Source organism: Salmo salar, unplaced genomic scaffold, assembly GCF_905237065.1.
Source record: "Salmo salar unplaced genomic scaffold, Ssal_v3.1, whole genome shotgun sequence".
Taxonomy (NCBI): Eukaryota; Metazoa; Chordata; class Actinopteri; order Salmoniformes; family Salmonidae; genus Salmo; species Salmo salar.
This window is the reverse complement of record NW_025548825.1, coordinates 34,093-44,613: the sequence shown is the minus strand read 5'-3', so window position 1 is coordinate 44,613 and position 10,521 is coordinate 34,093. Positions and strand designations below refer to the sequence as shown.

The window sequence follows — 10,521 nt, the reverse complement described above, 5'->3', positions numbered from 1 at the left end:
TACTGGCCCATCTACTGGCCCAATCTACTGGCCCAATATACTGGCCCAACTACTGGCCCAACTGCTGGCCCATGCTACTGCCCCAGCTACTGGCCCAATCTACTGACCCAATCTACTGGCCCAAACTACTGGCCCAATTACTGGCCTAATCTACTAGCCCATCTACTGGCCCAACTACTGGCCCATGCTACTGCCCCAGGTACTGGCCTAAACTACTGGTCAAACCTACTGGCCCAATCAACTGGCCCAAAGTAGTGCATTGTATTCCTCAGAAAATGATAGAAAACAATACACAGTTTCATTTCATCACAAATCTACACTTCATATTGGTTATAGTCCACAATGACTGGCTGTTTTACCCATATCACTGTAATTCATCTATTGAATTAGCATATTGTTATAAAGTACTCTATTACATGCTTTGTAACGACCTGTTATTACACAAGTGGAATGAGGAACGATCCCTATTAACTACAGTCACAGTGTTGCTACACAGGGTCACACAGCAACTTCATATAAAATGTTTCCCCTTATTAAAATACCTCATATGTCCCACTCCCCAAAATGAGGCATTACGGAAGGAATTTCTTTCCCCTTTTAAAAATACTTCATACATCCCACTCCCCAAAATGACGCTACAAGGCATTACGGAAGGAATTTCTTTCCAAACCACCTCAGACAGATCGTAAATCTTGATTGTAATTTTTATTTATTTATTTATGTCTCTAAAAAAAACAGTTAATGTAGTTGTTCATGAAACCGCGCTCCTCATTAAAGCATCAGTTTGAGATTCTATTTCAAAAGTGGGTTAGATGACGGCCAATGGCGTTGAGGGGTCAGCAGGGGATACAATTGTCTCTAGTCACTAATCTAAAGGTCAGTATTGTGATTTTACACCCTACTCATGGTTGATCAACTAGTGGTTGATATTTGACCTTTGACTGTCTGGATCTATCGATGACAGCTCCGCGCACCATGGCGATTGCTGCCAGGAAACATCCAGCGACGAACACCAAGTTCTGGTTTAAAGCCACATCAGCAGCTGGAGAGAGAAAATGAATTGATTTAAAAAAATACTAGAAAGGTATTGACATGAGATATGAATCAATATAACACAATATAACAAAATATCTACAGTTGTTGGCTATATACTTTATCCCACCTGACTAAGTATTGAAACCATGACCATATACTGATTCGAAATCTGATTAAGCCATTGACTTGAACAGGTTTTTCAGGATTACCTTTCCTGTCACTGTCAGCGCTCCTCCTCACACGCAAAGGCCCCTGGGAGATGGAGTGCTTGGCGGTCTCCAGGATGGCCTTTCTCCCGTGGCGATGCCGTGCTGACACACCGGGTGCTGGGGTCCCACGCCTCACACAGGATCACCACACAGCTGATGTACACCTGGAAGGGTTAGAGGTCACAATCAAGCTCACAGCCAATCAGGATCAGAGGTGACTGAACTCAAGACACAAAAACAAGGTAGAAAACTTTGTTTACCTTCTCTGAAGTAATGTAGTCTATGTTGATACAGTGCCTTCGAAAAGTATTCAGACCCCTTGACTTTTTCCACATTTTGTTACGTTACAGCCTTATTCTAAAATGGATTACATTTTTTTTTAAATCCTCATCAATCTACACACAATACCCCATAGTGACAAAGCGAAAACAGTTTTTTAGAAATCTTTGCAGATTTATTGAAAATAAAAAACAGATACCTTATTTACATAACTATTCAGACTCTTTGATATGAGACTCAAAATTGATCTCAGGTACATCCTGTTTCCATGAATCATCCATGAGATGTTTCTACAACTTGATTGGAGTACACCTGTGGTAAATTCAATTGATTGGACATGATTTGGAAAGGTACACACACCTGTCTATATATGACAGACACAGTTGACAGTGCATGTCAGAGCAAAAACCAAGCCATGAGGTTCGAAGGAATTGTCTGTAGAGCTCCGAGACAGGATTGTGTCGAGGCACATACCTGGGGAAGGGTATCAAAAAATGTATGCAGCATTGAAGGTCCCCAAGAACACAGTGGTCTCCATCATTCTTAAATGGAAGAAGTTTGGAACCACAAAGACTCTTCCTACAGCTGGCCGCCCGGCCAAACTGAGCAATCGGGGTAGAAGAGTCTTGGTCATGGAGGTGACTCCTACTGTTGTATATGCTGTGGTATATAAAGTATTGTATATAGTGTTTTAACCGGCAGGAGCGCTGCAGTAAAGTATATAATGAACGTATACAACAAGGAACCAATGTTTTTTTTTTTTTGTCCCTGACCCATTTTGGATGTAGTGGTCAGGATCATTCGGGTTGTCTGAGAGCAGGAATCCACAAACATCTCAGTGTTGAGGACAGAGGTTGTGATCTCCATGGAGACCATCTCCTTCAGATCCACCTGGAACCACAACGAAGAAGAAGGATTACGTTATTTCCTGGACACTGTTCTAAAATCAGATTAACTCCTGACCCCAGAATTATTACGGTTAAGGTTTGGGGAGAGTAAACTAATCCTAAATGTCTGCCAACTACGGTTATTTGTCTGTACATCAGCTAAGTCCTCTTGAGAAGTAAAAAGGGCAGTATTCATTGGCTAACTGAATGCTGCAACATCTGGCTACTTGAAGCTGGGTCATCAGCATGACTCAAGACTGTTAGCCCAATAAGCTAAAACGCTAGGCATTAACTTTGGATGTATAACGTCCGGTCTTAGAGCCAGGTAAGTCATTATTTGAGAGCATAGTTCACTGAACTACCTCCGCTGCATACACACCTCCACTGGGTAACTGGCTGGATCCACCATCCTGATGAAATGACTGTTGTGGAAGATTTCAAACTACTAGGTGAACTTCCCAAAGCCATTCTCTTGGAATATGTGGGGAATCTTGTGGGACAGGAATTCCAGGTTCTCTCACCTTTATTTAACCAGGTAGGCTAGTTGAGAACAAGTTCTCATTTGCAACTGCGACCTGGCCAAGATAAAGCAAAGCAGTTCGACACATACAACAACACAGAGTTACACATGGAATAAACAAACATACAATCAAAAATACAGTAGAAAAATCTATATACAGCATGTGCAAATGAGGTAGGATAAGAGAGGTAAGGCAATAAATAGGCCATGGTGGCGAAGTAATTACAATATAGCAATTAAACACTGGAATGGTAGGATGTACAGAAGATGAATGTGCAAGTAGAGATACTGGGGTGCAAAGGAACAAGATAAATAAATACAGTATGGGGATGAAGTAGATTGGATGGGAATATTACAGATGAGCTATGTAAAGGTGCAGTGATCTGTGAGCTGCTCTGACAGCTGGTGCTTAAAGCTAGTGAGGGGGGTAAGAGTCTCCAGCTTCAGAGATTTTTGCATTTCGTTCCAGTCATTGTCAGCAGAGAACTGGAAGGTGTGATGATCGTCAAAAGGAGTAGACCAAGGTGCAGCGTGTTGAGTGCTCATGATAAATATTTTATTTTTTTAACTCAGAACACTATACAAAAACAATGAACAAAGAAACACGAACGTCACGTTCTGCAGGCTTTACAGAGCAATACAAAAACTATATCCCACAAACCCAGGTGGAAAAAAACCCTACTTAAGTATGATCTCCAATTAGAGACAACGAGGACCAGCTGCCTCTAATTGGAAATCATCCCAAACAAACCAACATAGAAATACCAAAACTATAACCTAACAACATAGACATAGAAAACATAGAATAACTTGTCTGTCACGCCCTGACCTCCTCTACCATAGAAAATAACAGCTTACCATGGTCAGGACGTGACAGTACCCCCCCAAAAGGTGCAGACTCCGAATGTAACTAAAAACAAAACTAAAAAACTAAAAGGGAAGGTAGGGAGGGTAACCAGTGTTTATGGCGGCTCTGGTGCAGTACCCAGAACCTAATCATCCAGCGAATCCTTTAGTAGAGGAGGCGGCTCTGGTTCGGGGCGTAACCCCTGCTCTTCCCGCTGATCCCTCTGCTTCTGTGCCACCGGACCGTGGATCATCGCCGGAGGCTCTGTACTACAGACCGCCGCTGGAGGTTCTGGGCTGCAGGCCGCCGCTGGAGGTTCCGGGCTGCAGGCCGCCGCTGGAGGTTCCGGGCTGCAGGCCGTCTCAGGAGGTTCCGGGCTGCAGGCCGTCTCAGGAGGTTCCATACAGGGGACCGTCACTACTTGCTCCATGCCATGGATCACCACTGGAGGCTTTGTGCCATGGATGATCACTGGGGGCTCCGGGCCATGGTTTATCACTGGAAGCTTTGTGCCATGGATCATCACTACAGGCTCCGGGCCATGGTTCATCCCTACAGGCTTCTTGCCATGGATTATCCCTACAGGCTCCGGGCCATGGATCATCACTGGAGGCTTCGTACGTGGAGCCGGAATAGGTCTCACCGGACTAGGGAATGTCGCTGGAGGCTCCGGACTGGGAAACGTCGCTGGGAGTTCTGGACTAGGGAACGTCGCTGGAGGCCGGGTGCACAGAGCAGGCACAGGGTATACTAGGCCTTGGAGGCGCACTGGAGGTCTGGAGCTTATGCCTGGCACAACCCGTCCTGGCTGGATACTTACTTTAGTCCGGCAAGGGCGGGTCGCTGGCACAGGTCGCACAGGTTTGTGTTGGCGAACTGGGGTTACCGTGCGTAGAGCTGGCGCAGGATAACCTGGGCTGAGAAGACGCACCGGAGACCAGGAACGCTGAGCCGGCATACTCCTTCCTGGCTGAATGCCAACTCTAGCACGGCAACTATGGGAAGCTTGCACCGAGCGCACTGGGCTGTAGCTGCGCACTGGCGACACAGTGCGCATCCTCGCATAACATGGTGCTTGCTCGATCACTCGCTCCCCACAGTAAGCACGTGGAGTTGGCTCAGGTCTCCAACCTGACTCTGCCAATCTCCCCGTGTGCCCCCCAAAAAATGTTTGGGGCTGCCTCTCGCACTTGCCTCGTGGTTGGTATAGTGCCTCATAATAACGCCGCTCCGCTTTCGCTGCCTCAATCTCCTCCCTCGGGCGGCGATACTCCCCAGCCTGACTCCAGGGTCCTTTCCCGTCCAGAATCTCCTCTCATGTCCAGTTGTCCTGACCACGCTGCTTGGTCCTTTTGTGGTGGGATCTTCTGTGACGATCATCAAAAGGAGTAGACCAAGGTGCAGCGTGTTGAGTGCTCATGATAAAATATACACTATACAAAAACAATAAACAAAGCTGCCACCTTGGCAGGAACTAATGAGGATCCATAATAAACCCCAGGAAGAGTAGCTGCTGCCTTGACAGGAACTAATGGGGATCCATAATAAACCCCAGGAAGAGTAGCTGCTGCCTTGGCAGGAACTAATGGGGATCCATAATAAACCCCAGGAAGAGTAGCTGCTGCCTTGGCAGGAACTAATGAGGATCCATAATAAACCCCAGGAAGAGTAGCTGCTGCCTTGGCAGGAACTAATGGGGATCCATAATAAACCCCAGGAAGAGTAGCTGCTGCCTTGGCAGGAACTAATGGGGATCCATAATAAACCCCAGGAAGAGTAGCTGCTGCCTTGACAGGAACTAATGGGGATCCATAATAAACCCCAGGAAGAGTAGCTGCTGCCTTGGCAGGAACTAATGGGGATCCATAATAAACCCCAGGAAGAGTAGCTGCTGCCTTGGCAGGAACTAATGGGGATCCATAATAAACCCCAGGAAGAGTAGCTGCTGCCTTGGCAGGAACTAATGGGGATCCATAATAAACCCCAGGAAGAGTAGCTGCTGCCTTGGCAGGAACTAATGGGGATCCATAATAAACCCCAGGAAGAGTAGCTGCTGCCTTGACAGGAACTAATGGGGATCCATAATAAACCCCAGGAAGAGTAGCTGCTGCCTTGGCAGGAACTAATGGGGATCCATAATAAACCCCAGGAAGAGTAGCTGCTGCCTTGACAGGAACTAATGGGGATCCATAATAAACCCCAGGAAGAGTAGCTGCTGCCTTGGCAGGAACTAATGGGGATCCATAATAAACCCCAGGAAGAGTAGCTGCTGCCTTGGCAGGAACTAATGGGGATCCATAATAAACCCCAGGAAGAGTAGCTGCTGCCTTGGCAGGAACTAATGGGGATCCATAATAAACCCCAGGAAGAGTAGCTGCTGCCTTGGCAGGAACTAATGGGGATCCATAATAAACCCCAGGAAGAGTAGCTGCTGCCTTGGCAGGAACTAATGGGGATCCCTAATAAACCCCAGGAAGAGTAGCTGCTGCCTTGGCAGGAACTAATGAGGATCCATAATAAACCCCAGGAAGAGTAGCTGCTGCCTTGGCAGGAACTAATGAGGATCCATAATAAACCCCAGGAAGAGTAGCTGCTGCCTTGGCAGGAACTAATGGGGATCCATAATAAACCCCAGGAAGAGTAGCTGCTGCCTTGGCAGGAACTAATGGGGATCCATAATAAACCCCAGGAAGAGTAGCTGCTGCCTTGGCAGGAACTAATGGGGATCCATAATAAACCCCAGGAAGAGTAGCTGCTGCCTTGGCAGGAAGTAATGAGGATCCATAATAAACCCCAGGAAGAGTAGCTGCTGCCTTGGCAGGAAGTAATGAGGATCCATAATAAACCCCAGGAAGAGTAGCTGCTGCCTTGGCAGGAACTAATGGGGATCCATAATAAACCCCAGGAGGAGTAGCTGCTGCCTTGGCAGGAACTAATGGGGATCCACAATAAACCCCAGGAAGAGTAGCTGCTGCCTTGGCAGGAACAATGAGTGATCCATAATAAACCCCAGGAAGAGTAGCTGCTGCCTTGGCAGGAACTAATGGGGATCCATAACAAACCCCAGGAAGAGTAGCTGCTGCCTTGGCAGGAACTAATGGGGATCCATAATAAACCCCAGGAAGAGTAGCTGCTGCCTTGGCAGGAACTAATGGGGATCCATAATAAACCCCAGGAAGAGTAGCTGCTGCCTTGGCAGGAACTAATGGGGATCCATAATAAACCCCAGGAAGAGTAGCTGCTGCCTTGGCAGGAACTAATGAGGATCCATAATAAACCCCAGGAAGAGTAGCTGCTGCCTTGGCAGGAACTAATGAGGATCCATAATAAACCCCAGGAAGAGTAGCTGCTGCCTTGGCAGGAACTAATGGGGATCCATAATAAACCCCAGGAAGAGTAGCTGCTGCCTTGGCAGGAACTAATGGGGATCCATAATAAACCCCAGGAAGAGTAGCTGCTGCCTTGGCAGGAACTAATGGGGATCCATAATAAACCCCAGGAAGAGTAGCTGCTGCCTTGGCAGGAAGTAATGAGGATCCATAATAAACCCCAGGAAGAGTAGCTGCTGCCTTGGCAGGAAGTAATGAGGATCCATAATAAACCCCAGGAAGAGTAGCTGCTGCCTTGGCAGGAACTAATGGGGATCCATAATAAACCTCAGAAAGAGTAGCTGCTGCCTTGGCAGGAACTAATGGGGATCCATAATAAACCTCAGAAAGAGTAGCTGCTGCCTTGGCAGGAACTAATGGGGATCCATAATAAACCCCAGGAAGAGTAGCTGCTGCCTTGGCAGGAACTAATGAGGATCCATAATAAACCCCAGGAAGAGTAGCTGCTGCCTTGGCAGGAACTAATGGGGATCCATAATAAACCCCAGGAAGAGTAGCTGCTGCCTTGGCAGGAACTAATGGGGATCCATAATAAACCCCAGGAAGAGAAGCTGCTGCCTTGGCAGGAACTAATGGGGATCCATAATAAACCCCAGGAAGAGTAGCTGCTGCCTTGGCAGGAACTAATGGGGATCCATAATAAACCCCAGGAAGAGTAGCTGCTGCCTTGGCAGGAACTAATGGGGATCCATAATAAACCCCAGGATGAGTAGCTGCTGCCTTGGCAGGAACTAATGGGGATCCATAATACACCCCAGGAAGAGTAGCTGCTGCCTTGGCAGGAACTAATGGGGATCCATAATAAACCCCAGGAAGAGTAGCTGCTGCCTTGGCAGGAACTAATGAGGATCCATAATAAACCCCAGGAAGAGTAGCTGCTGCCTTGGCAGGAACTAATGGGGATCCATAATAAACCCCAGGAAGAGTAGCTGCTGCCTTGGCAGGAACTAATGGGGATCCATAATAAACCTCAGAAAGAGTAGCTGCTGCCTTGGCAGGAACTAATGGGGATCCATAATAAACCCCAGGAAGAGTAGCTGCTGCCTTGGCAGGAACTAATGGGGATCCACAATAAATAATGACAAGGAATTGCATGATAACTCAAACAGACTGGTACCCAGGCTAACTATGAAATGCATATTTGAGCTCTCAAGTAAGTACTCGTCAGTAACAATATAAAATAAAGAATGTTCAATAAAGGCAATAAGTAGGCAAAAAAAGAGCACAAACATTACTATGTTAATATAATAGGTAAGAAAGTGTGAGAAAAAACACTTTGTATGTATTTTCTTTTTGATGTGTACTGTGCTCTATGACTGATGAATTGCAAAAGTTTGAAAATATAAGAGTCTTACTAGCCTGGGTAGCAGTCTGTTTCTGCTGTCAAATGGAGAACAAGGAGTGGGGATGTTAGCAGAAGCAGACTAGCACCCTGGCTAGAAACTTACAGGAAACAGGTTGAAACCTCCTGGTGGGTTACAGTTGGCGCATTTCCTGTTTTGAGGCAGATGCAAATCTACACGTGACATTGTCTCCACACTCTCCGCAGTTCAAAAGGTGAGTTGGAGGAGACGTTTCTGGTCACGACTCCCTCCATCTGACACCAGATCCCTGTCTCCTCACGGTCCACTACAACTAATGACATGGTATCATGCCCACAGACACACTGCCATGGTATCATGCCCACAGTGCCCACAGACACACTGCCATGGTATCATGCCCACAGTGCCCACAGACACACTGCCAGATGTCATATGAGCAGTGAAAGTCAACCTACAGGTGAGTATAAAACATACAGTTGAGCATGAAAGCCTTGTAGGATTATAACATGAAATGTTTTTACCTCTGAGCTTTAACAGGCAGATAATTCTAGATGTGATTGATAAGTAAAATGTGTGTCATTCCACTAAATGTGTTTTATTTTGTATCTTTATTTTACCAGTCTATTGAGTGTATTTTACCAGTCTGCATAGTCTATTTTACCAGTCTGTATAGTCTATTTAACCAGTCTATTGAGTCTATTTTACCAGTCTGTATAGTCTATTTTACCAGTCTGTATAGTCTATTTTACCAGTCTGTATAGTCTATTTTACCAGTCTGTTGAGTCTATTTAACCAGTCTATATCCCTTATTGAGGTCACTTGTTAAATCCACTTCAATCAGTGTAGATGAAGGGGAGGAGACGGGTTAAAGAAGGATTTTAAAGTCTTGAGACAATTGAGACATGGATTGTGTATGTGTGCCATTCAAAGGGTGAATGGGCAAGAACATTTTTTTAAGTGCCTTTGAATGGGGTATTGTAGTAGGTGCCAGGAACACCAGTTTGTGTCAAGAACTGCAACGCTGCTGAGTTTTTCACGCTCAACAGTTTCCCGTGTGTATCAAGAATGGTCCACCACCCAAAGGACATCCAGCCATCTTGACACAACTGTTGGAAGCATTGGAGTCAACATGGGCCAGCATCCCTGAGGAGCGCATTCAACACCTCGAATTGAGCCTGTTCTGGGGGCAAAAGGGGAGGGGGGGCGCAACTCAATATTAGGAAGGTGTACCTAATGTTTGTTATACGCAGTGTTTAAATGCAGTGCCTTCATAAAACATTTTTTAAATGTTTTATAGCTGTTCACCATTTCGTGGCCGCCTTTCACCCTGCCTCAGTAGTCTGATGTCACTATGGTTTTATGAGTGTCTGCTAAAGTAACTAAATATAAATGTACAAATGGACAATTCCAAAGCATGCTGAGTATTATTCTAACGAAGAAAGATTTTGTCAAGAAGGGACATTTCAAAATGTACTTTTCGTAGCAGGTTAGGAGAATTAACACAGGCAGCAGGTTAGGAGAATAAACACAGCAGGTTAGGAGAATTAACACAGCAGGTTAGGAGAATAAACACAGCAGGTTAGGAGAATAAACACAGCAGGTTAGGAGAATTAACACAGCAGGTTAGGAGAATTAACACAGGCAGCAGGTTAGGAGAATAAACACAGCAGGTTAGGAGAATTAACACAGCAGGTTAGGAGAATAAACACAGCAGGTTAGGAGAATTAACACAGCAGGTTAGGAGAATTAACACAGCAGGTTAGGAGAATTAACACAGCAGGTTAGGAGAATTAACACAGCAGGTTAGGAGAATATATCCCATGTTAAGCAGTATCCCATCTAGATATGACCCTGAAACAAGGCCAATAATAATACCCAGTGTGCTTTGCAGTTCATTTTGGTACATTCATTTTCACATATACATTTACAATGTGGTAATTTAGCAGACATTCTTATCCAGAGTGACTTACAGTCAGTGCGTTCATCTTAAGGTAGATAAACAACAACATGTCATAGTCATAGCAAGTAAAAAC

At 45.7% G+C, this 10,521-nt stretch overlaps 1 long non-coding RNA gene across 1 annotated transcript; it reads right to left on the bottom strand.

Annotated features, from left to right (window-relative positions):
* Nucleotides 1-631: 631 nt before the first annotated feature.
* On the bottom strand, nucleotides 632-1,608 carry LOC123733357 (uncharacterized). The gene is made up of 3 exons (XR_006763740.1): nucleotides 1,505-1,608; nucleotides 1,245-1,408; nucleotides 632-1,042 (listed from the first exon to the last, which is right to left on the bottom strand). It is a non-coding gene; the product is annotated as an uncharacterized lncRNA (long non-coding RNA).
* Between the last annotated feature and the right edge of the window lie 8,913 nt (nucleotides 1,609-10,521).